This window comes from Blastomyces dermatitidis (genome assembly GCF_000003525.1).
Source record: "Blastomyces dermatitidis ER-3 genomic scaffold supercont1.2, whole genome shotgun sequence".
NCBI classification, from domain to species: domain Eukaryota; kingdom Fungi; phylum Ascomycota; class Eurotiomycetes; order Onygenales; family Ajellomycetaceae; genus Blastomyces; species Blastomyces dermatitidis.
The window spans coordinates 3,387,912-3,398,806 of record NW_025544775.1 but is presented as its reverse complement, the minus strand read 5'-3'; positions in this window follow the sequence as shown (position 1 = coordinate 3,398,806).

Here is a 10,895-nt window from a genome sequence, read left to right as displayed (position 1 = left end):
TCCCCTCCCCCTACCACTCTCTTCCACCCCGTATCACCCCGTATCACCTCTACCACCTCTTCTACTCCTTCCACCCTTCCACCTCTTACCCTCTACCCCCTCTACCACCACCACCGCCTCTACCGCCCCGCAGCTCTCTCTACTACTTTCACTCTTCACCTCTACTCTCTCTTTACCACCTCTACTCTCTCTATCATTATCACTGCCTCTATCACCCCGCAATCTCTCTCTATCACTTTCACTCTCTATCTTCACCTTCTTATCACTTCTTTCACCTCAACCTTCTCTATCATTATTATTATCTCTATCACTCTGTAACTGTCTCTATCACTTTCACTCTCTATCTCTACTCACTTTTACTACTTCTTTTATCTCTTTCACTCTCTACTCTCTCTATTATCATTATCATCTCTACTTCTTCTACTACTCTCTTTCACTCTGTATTACTTCTATCATCATTATTAGATTAATTAGAGCTGTGTAAACTGTAGAGTCAGTTATTCAATCTCATTCATAAATTCAAAGAGATATATATAACATCACATAAGATTTTATTACAGAGTATTTAACAGTATATACTATAAAGACAGAGATTAAAATGCGATAGAGATAGTAAGAGAGAAGTAGAGATAGTAAAAGTAATAGAAGAGACTGTAGAGCAGTAGAGATAGTAATAATAATAGAGATAGTAGAGATAGTAAAGATAATAAGAGAGAAGTAGAAGTGAAAAAAGTAATAAAGATAATAGAGATAATAAAAGAGTAAGTAATAAAATAAGAGTAGAGTAGAGATATAAAGTAGAAGTAATAGAGAGAGCTGCAGAGTAGTAGAAATAATAGTAGTAATAAAGAGAGTAGAGATAATAGAGATGATAAAAGAGAGATAGAAGTGAAAGAAGTGATAAAAATAATAAAGATAATAAAAGAGTAAGTGATAAGATAAAGATACAGATATAAAGTAGAAGTAATAAAGAGTACTACAGAGTATTAGAGACAGTGATAATAATAGAGAGAGTAGTAGAAATAATAATAGAAGTAATTACTAGAATAATATCACTGAGTAGATATTATGTCACGCTTCCGGCCGTGTCAAGGCCTCATTGCGGTTTTACATGAGTTATTGCTTTCATGCAGATAATTTCATTCTGTCTGAATCAGTTTTCAATCACTCTATAATATCATTCAGATATATTATAGAAAGATCTGATTAATAAATATAAGAATCTCACTTCTATACAAGATCAGCAGATTACTCTTTCTTAGTAATAAGATATTACTGAGATATTACTTCAGCTAATCTTACTTATGAAATAAGAGAAGAGTATTCACTTATTATCTATATAAAATAACTAGATACTGACATCTTATTAAAGAAGTCAGTGATTCATCTTTTTTCTATAAGAATATATATAAGAGTTACTATATTTCTCATACAATCTTCTTAGTATACTAAGTATTATATCTGTGATATTCTTATAATAACTCTGTAGCTCATGAGCTTACTATTTAAGTAAAATAGTTAAGCTTACTTATATAGCTTTTTAAATAACTATCTTTATATAACACTACTGACTAGTTATTACTTCAGTTTTATTATATTATAATTTAAATCACTTAATCTGATTATAAGTTTAAATTAGTCAAGCTCTAATAAACTGATATAATTTTATACACTTATACTAAGACTGATCTGATCTCACTCTCTGAGAGAAACTCTATATTATTTTTTAGAGTATATATATTTCTACTCTGACAGAAATCTGAGATTTCTGAATCTACTATATACTTTAATATGAGTTCTTTAACTACTCTATTACTACTACAGTCTCTACACATCTATATCTATTATAAAGATAGATAGATTAAGATTAGAGATTCTTTAAGATATAAGAGAAATATATTATCTGAATTTCACAGCTTTATCTGTATTTTTAAACAGAAATTTCACCTTAATCTGAGCTAGTATAATACTTATAAGATATGAGTAATATATACTATCAATCTTCTTGAAGATATCTCTGTGACTACTTGAGTTAGTAAGAAGAGAAAGCTTGAGTATTATTATTATTATTATTATTCTTTCATTATACTCATATGCAAGCGGAGCTTATAATGAGTCCTTGCGTGATGTTAAATACAGGTCAAGTGTTGATTATACAGAAGGAAATACAGGTGTTGAGACTATGTTAAGATAACTAGACTGACTGTGTAACCGTGTCTGAGATCAGAACCAGATTTTTTAATAGTCTTATTATCAATTTGACTGATCTCATTACATAATTTTAACATTAAATAGTAGTTTCATACTGTCTCAGTGAGACTTACTGTCTACTCTTATCACATTTTTCAAATAAGATCATGATTTTCACTTCTCAATTTAAATTATTTTTATTACTTTAAATGACTTTAAATCTCATTTAAGTGTTATTAAAAAGCATTACTTTTTAAAAAATTAAAAATAGTTTAAAAAAAATCTTAAAATGTCTAAAAATAGTAACTTTATATCAAGAATGAAACTAAGTAGAATTAAATGAAACTACTTTCTCATTTTTTTCAAGTCATGATTTCATTTTAAGATCTGATATATAGTCACTTTACATGTTTTTTTAATAGTCAGTCTCAGCAGAATTCACATCAAGAAATGTATAGAATCAGATCAAATGAGATCAAATATGAAATTCATAATCTTAGTAACCAGTCTAAAGATAACAAGAACATAGGAAAATACAAAGAAGTGACAATTAGATACATGCAATAATAACTTCTCAGCTCAGAAACATAGAGTAATTCATTGAAGCGATTTGTACACCTCTGTATTTATTAGAAACCTGAGGTGCTTGAGTTCTGAATTTAATGTATCTCCTGCGGGTTTCGAACCCACGCGTCTTGGTTTCCCACGTCAAGGCGCTACCGGGTGGCCGCATTAACCATTCAGCCACCGGGGCGAAAGCTTGAGTATATTAATACTGTTATAACTTGAGAAAAATTCAAAGACTTTCTACTGAATCAAATTGAAGATTACTGTAACTACAGCTTTATAGTAGTAAAATAATTTCACTTATTATATTAATAAGATAATAAGAATTCTTCTGATTTTAATATAAGATTTAAAGAATATTAAGAGAAATTAACTGATAATTTAAATTAATTAAAGATACAGCTTTATCTTATGAAGCTGACTCATAAGATGTGAATAATAATATTATAGTATCAGAGTTTATTAATCAATTGTACTGAGCTTATCAACCTGACTTCTCAGATCTATTTAAATAATTAATTCTCTGAGAAAAAGATCAATAAGACCTCTTCTAAGTAATTAATAATGAGATCTAAACAGTGCTGTGATAGCTTCAGTGTGAATAAAGAAGAATTTTAAGTATTCTGTTTCTTCACTTACTGTAAAGAAATGTTAACAAAGATTTAATAAAGTTCTCTGTTTTAACTGCAGAGCTGATAATTACTATACTAGTGACTGTAAGAAGCTGAAGAAGAAAAGAAACTGAGAAGATATCTTCTCAAAGTTAATTTCTCTTCTGACAAATATATTCATAGAAGATAAAGAAGAGAAAGAAATGAAGAATTAATAATTCTTATATCTCTAAGTTTATGTTATAATCACAATAAATACTCTGAATAAGAAGATATTAGTGAGATATCTACTTAACTTTAGAGTAAATATCAACTTCATATTCTATTTCTTTCTTTGATAAAGAGTTGAAAGAAGATAGATCTATCAGATTATATAAAATTTACTAATAAAATAAAGTATCACTGTTTTAGCATAATTCAATTGAAGTATGTGATTACAGACTCAGAAGAAATCTTTAAGAAGAGCAGTGTACTTCTTTATACAGTTAATATTACAGATGAGAATATTATTCTAGATCTCTTATAATTGAGAGAAAATAATTCTCTTATTAACTGAGTCACTCAGATGTGATTATATCATCTTACTGATAAAGAGACAGTGATAGAGAAATCTGAAGAGTTTTATTGAAAATATCTTGAGAAAAAGATAGAGTTGATATATCATGTAGCAGATAACTGAGACTTAAGAATAGATAAAGAAGTTATCACTCTCACTGCAAGATTAACAGTAATATTCATTATTAAAGATAAATAAATATAATATCTCTTTATAGATTATAAGAATATCTTTTTAAAAAGAGAAGTAGTGAAGTTTTCTGATATCAAGATATAATATAAAATTCATCTTAAAAACAGTGTAACAGTGTTATACAGATCTCTTTACAACTTGTCTATAAAGAAATTGAATGTTCTGTACAAATATCTTAAGAAAGTACAATCAAAGAACTGAATACACTTATTAAAGAGTTCAGCAGAAGCATCTATACTCTTTATACTCAAGAAGAATGATAGACTATGTCTATACATAGACTATAGAGATCTCAATAAGATGACAGTTAAGAATTACTATTCATTACTATTAATTAATGAGATAATTGATTGATTATCTCAAGTAAAGATATTCTCAAAGATTGATATATAGAATATCTATCATAGAATCAGAACTAATAAAGATAATGTTTAAAAAATGACTTTTTGTATTAAGTATGATAATTTTAAATATCTTGTTTTATCTTTTAATCTTTATAATACTTCAGTTATCTTTCAGATCTATATAAATAAGACACTGCAGAGTCTTATTAACATCTTCTATATAGTATATCTGAATGACATTCTAATCTTCTTAAAAATAATGAAAGAATATGATACTCATGTTTAAGAAGTATTGAGTCACTTGAGACAGTATTAACTCTATACAAATACTGAAAAATACTCATTCAACATGCAGAAGATTAATTTCTTAGATTATATTATTAAGATGAATAGTATTTCAACGAACAGAAGCTGAGTCTCTGTTATTAAGAACTGACTGATACTGTGAATGTACTGTGAGATGCAGATATTTCTAGATTTATTAATTTCTACAGATGATTCATCTATGTATATTCACAGATTACTGCTCTTCTTTGTAACATGACGGAACCGAAGCGGTGACTAGTCAGCAGTGTTATATGAAGGTAGTTGTTTAAGAAGTTATATAAGTGAGCTTAACTATCTTGCTTGAATAGTGAGCTTGTAGACTACAGAGTTATTGCAAGAATATCACAGATATAATACTTAGTATACTAAGAAGATTGTATAAGACATGCAGTAACTCTTGTATATATTTCAGTAGAAGAAAAACAAATTACTGACTTCTTTAATAAGAAGCCAGCATCTAGCTATTCTATATAGATAATAGGCAGATACTCTTCTCTTATTTCATAAGTGAGAATAGTCAGAGTAATATCTTAGTAGCATCTTATTATCAAGAAAGAGTAATCTGCTAATCTTATATAGAAGTGAGATTCTTATATTCATTAATTGAATCTTTCTATAATATATCTGAATGATATTATAGAGTGATTGAAAACCAGTTTAAATAGTCTGTGAAATGAATGAAATCATCTGTATGAAAGTAATGAGCTGTGTGAAACTGTAACAGAGTCTTGATATAACTGAGAGTGTGATAATACTCTTCTCTTTAAGAGCATAGTTTCTATACTCTTAAGATTACTGAATTAGAAATTATCTTTGTTATATAGCAATGATTATCAACTGATTAATAATACATATGCTGCACATGATATAAAGAAATAGATGAGTTTTTCTGCTGACTGTGTAGATCTTTCTTTACTTATCTTCATTCAAATTAAACATGTAATAAGTGAGTTCCTTATATATTAATTTAAGATGAGAAAAACATAGTTAATAAGTAACTTACAGATCTCTCATTATATTTCATTTTATATATGAAATTCTCTGTAAAAGTGATATATTTTAGAGATAAAGCTAACAGTAGTGACAGGATTTTTTAAAAAGATCTTTCTCTTATGAAATATTTTTCTTTTCCTCTCTCTTAATTATAATAGTGAGTGTATGAGAGTATCATTCTTAAAGAATAATAAAGAACTTATTCTGACATTTTCTAGTGAATAAACATCTTCATGGTATGGCTGCGGTCTTCATGACTGTTAAGAAAGCCAGGTTGAAGACAGAGATAATGTCAATGAGTCATATAAGCATCACTTTCATTGTCACACCTTCTTTCTCTTCTGCATCTCTTGCAGCCGCGGTGATAGTAGCTGTGCTGTGCAGTGAGGTGTCATCTCTTCTGCCAGCCAGTGCATCTGTATTCAGTTCATCCTCTGCCCTTTCTGTCACTGTTGTGATACTGCCTCCCCTCTCAATCAACACAGTGGTATATGACCCTGTGTGATCATTCAGAGAGCATCTCAGAGAGAGCTTGATTTCAGAGATAATAGCTTTAAGAAGCTTAATCTGTAGTTGCTCTTCTGTGATATATCTGAGCCCTGCTCAGAATGCTACTGAGTTGAGTCTGCAGAGTTCTGCAGTTTCTTCATCTTCTCTCTGTAAGAAGGCTTCAGTGCAGTCTCTGACTGGTATCACTACTTGTCTATACTGTGTCAAGTAGCTGAAGAAAGAGAGGATTTTATATACTTACTTCTTCTCTTATTTCTATTATTTCTATTACATCTGTAATAATAACTCCTGTCTCTTTGTAAGTATTATCTCACAGGAAGATATTATATCAGCTCTGATAAGAAGTCTAGATACTCAAGTAGTACAGAGCAAGAGTCTCAGAGCTTTAAGTATTGATAGATTTTATCAAGAATGAGAAGATTTCTCTTACTCATCTGTAAAAAGAGATGAAAGCATGAATCTTCAAGATAAAAAAACATCTCAGAATAACTGATCTTAAGAAGAGATTAATCAGTACTGTCTTTGAAAGTACTATAAAGATTAATCACTGATTAAAGAGAATCTCACTTCAGTTAAAATAGATAACTGAGATATTTTATAAGTTAATAAATTAATACTTTCAGTATCTCTTATACTCTTCTGCAGCATGCTTCTCTGCAGTACTACAGTACTAACTTCTCAGCAGATAAAGATACTGATACTGAAGACTTTAACAGTGAAGAATGAGTTTAATAAGAGTGTAATTATTAATAAGTAGACTCTGAGATTCTCTCTTTTTACTTTTTCAGCAGGCTGCAGTCTCATTAGAATAGCAGTAGTTTACAAGTTAATAATATTAATCTTTTTTATTGATTTTAAATATTTCTTTTCTCTAATCACTTCAGAAATTTTACACTTGTGTAATCTCATTAAATTTCTAAAAAATTCTTTAAAAGAAAATAGAAGAAAAGTACTACAGAGTTTATAAGATATTAACTCATCACTGTAAGATTATCTCTAAAAAACTCTTTGAAAAAAATAAGAAGTTTTAAGCAGTATTTCTTACTTAATATTTCTGATATATAATAGAGCAGTCTCTACTAATTATCTCATAGTTTACAATCTCTTTCTCAGCATTTTTCAAATACTTAAGTGATTCTTATAAATTCTCTGATAATAAATAATCTTCTTATTTAATAAGATATTGAAGCTTACTGTAATATATTTACTTATTTAATATTTTCTTTATAAGATATTCAGTATCACTCTTAATCTTGATATTATTCAGCTGAGACAGCTCTGTCTCAGAACATTGCTTATAGAGCTTTAAATAGAAAATATGAAAAATAGAATGAATTAATTTCAATTCTGTGAGTAATTTTAACTTATATATCTGCTTACTTATTACTCTTATTACTGAGAAAGATTCTAGTCACTGCTTACTAAGTTTCTTATACAGTCTTATTATCTTGATATTCTTTGCTGAAAGTAGTACTTAATCTTCTATTAAGAACTTCATTGAAAGATATTTTTAATTATAGTATTTTATCTGCTGCTTCTAAGTATAATGAATGCTTTTCACTGTCTTCTTATAAATTTTATTTAAAAGTTTTAATCTTGCTTTTACTTCTGACACTGAGAAATACTTTATTCTCTGTATCTATTCAATATTCTGACTGTCTATTCCTCTCTTTAAAACATTATTTACAATATCACTGAGTAATGAAGAATTATATTTATAATAAGTATAGAAAGAAGATATCTTTAAGATTACATTCTTTGCATTGTTATATATAAATTCAGTGATTAGAAGATATTTAAGTTAATTATTCTGATAATATAAATAGAACACTTAAAGATACTGTTCTAGTGTCTGATTCTGATATTCAGTCTAATCATTGATCTGTGAATAAAATGTAATACTGAGAAGATATCTTATTATAAGATAATAGTAAAAAGCTGATCAGTACTTACTAATGAAGAGGAATTCTCAATCTATTATCAATAATTTTAAAGTACTGTGATTATAAATAATGATATCTAAAAATAGATCAGTCAATTCAGAGGCTTTAATCTTTTTATAAGTAGAGATATATCTGATTATCTTTGTAAAACAGTTAACAATGATCAAAATTAAGTCATATTCTTTAACTCTTATCAACTTCAGTAGATTAACTATAAAATTTATCAATAGATTCTGTCATAAATTCTTTAAAACAGATAGTGATATTAACTCACTGTATTATTTATACTACAGAATCTTTATTCTTTAACAGATATTATAAGTCTTAATATACTCTTTGATATCTGTCTGAAGCTTATCTTAAGTATATTTACATTTTAGAAGCTTCTCAGTCTTCTCTAATCTGAAGTATCTCATATGAAGATTATTATAATGAATTCTCAATAACTTCTAATATATCATTCTACTATGAGAAATACAGACTGAATTATTCAGTAGTAGAAGTTTATATTCTTCTAGTTATCAGTAACTTGATTTCTTAGCAGTATTATCTTACTCAGAGTCTGTCTCTTTCAAGTTTAAATCAGATTCTTTCTTCTTTAACTTCTGAATTCAAGCTGTAGTAGAGATGTTCCTCTTCTATAACTTATCAATTAATTTCAAAAGTAGTTAAGTTGAAAGATTGTAGACTATTTCATTCTTTATCAATTCAATAATTATAAGACATGATATAAGAAGCTCATGATCTTCAGTGTCAGTTCTCTACAGAGACTCAGGTTTTCTTTTATTTTCTATACTGAGTTACACAGCTGTCTCTTCAGCACTGTTTCTGAGCTTCAGAGAATCTTAATTCTCTGCAGTCAGCTTCTTCTGCAGTAATGACAGAGATTCTTTTATAGAATTCTTCTCTGCATTAATAATATTATAATCAGATTATCTAGATAGTGTATCAGCAGAATTAAGCTGATCTGAACAGTATCAGATATAGAAATCATACTTTAAAAGCAGCTTCACTCACCTGACTTGACATTCTATCAAGCTCTTTGTTATTAAGAAATAACACAGATTTATATGATCAGTGAGAACTTGCACTGAGTACTTACTACTCTGAAGATAATGTTATCAGATCTTAAAGAATTTGACAATTACTAACATCTTCTGATCATGAGTATCATATCTTCTCTACATAAATGATAACTTCTTAAAGAAGAAGATCACTGATCTTCATTTACAGTATCTTATAAACTTCATAAAAAAGTCTTCTCTCACAGATAATTCATTATCTATTTTCTCAGAGATGATTATTCTCTGATTCTTTTAATGTTGAAAGATCTCTGATATCAACTGTGAAAAGATTTCACAGATCTCATTCTCAGATATATCAGTCTCACACTGACTGAGTAAGTTGAGATTAAAGTGATTCAGTATTATAATATCTGTAAAAGCTTGTTTCAATTCTGCAAACATCTACACAGTGTCTTGAGTGAGAATAAACAGTTTTATTTTTCTATCTTTCACACTTCTCTTTAACAGATCTGTAAGAGGAACAGTAATTTATGAATATACATAGATGAATCATCTATAGAAATTCATAAATTCTAGAAATACCTGCATCTTGCAGTACATCTGTGACACTGGCCAGTTCTTAATAATGAAGACTCAGCTTCTGTTCATTGAAATGCCATTCATCTCAATAATATAATCTAAGAAATCAATCTTCTGTATATAGAATAAGTATTTTTCAGTGTTTATATAGAGTTGATACTGTCTCAAACAACTCAACACTTCTTAAACATGAGTATCATATTCTTTCTCTGATTTTGAGAAGATTAAAATGTCATTCAGATATACTATGCAGGAGACATTGATAAGACCTTACAGTATCTCATTTATATAGGTCTGAAAGATGACTGAAGTATTACAAAGATCAAAAGATAAAACAAGATATTCAAAATTGCTGTACTTGATATGAAAAGTCATTTTTCAAATATCATTTTCATTAACTCTGATTCTATAATAGATATTCTGTATATCAATCTTTGAGAATATCTTTACTTCAGATAATCAATTGATCATCTCATTAATTAACAGTAATGAATAGTGATTCTTAACTATCATCTTATTAAGATCTCTGTAGTCTACACATAAGTATAGCCTATCATTCTTCTTAGGTACAAAGAGTATAGATGTCTCTGTTGAACTCTTTGATAAATATATTCAGTTCTTTGATTGTACTTCTTTAAGATATTTATACAGAACATTTAATTTCTTTACAGATAAGTTATAAAGAAGTCTGTACAGTATCATTACATTATCTTTAAGATGAATCTTATATTGTATCTTGATATCAGAAAACTTCACTGCTTTTCTTTTCAAAAAGACATTCTTAAAATCTGTAAAGAGATGTCATGTATGTTCATCTTTAATAATAAATACTGCTGCTAATCTTGTAGTGAGAGTGATGACTTCTTCATCTGTTCTCAAGTCTCAATCATCTGCTACACAGTATATTGACTCAATCTTCTTCTCAAGATTCTTCTGATGAAACTCTTCAGATTTCTCTATTACTATCTCTTTATCAGTGAGACAGTATCATCATGTCTGAGTAACTCAGTCAATAAGAGAATTGTTTTCTCTCAATTATAAGAGATCTAGAATAATGT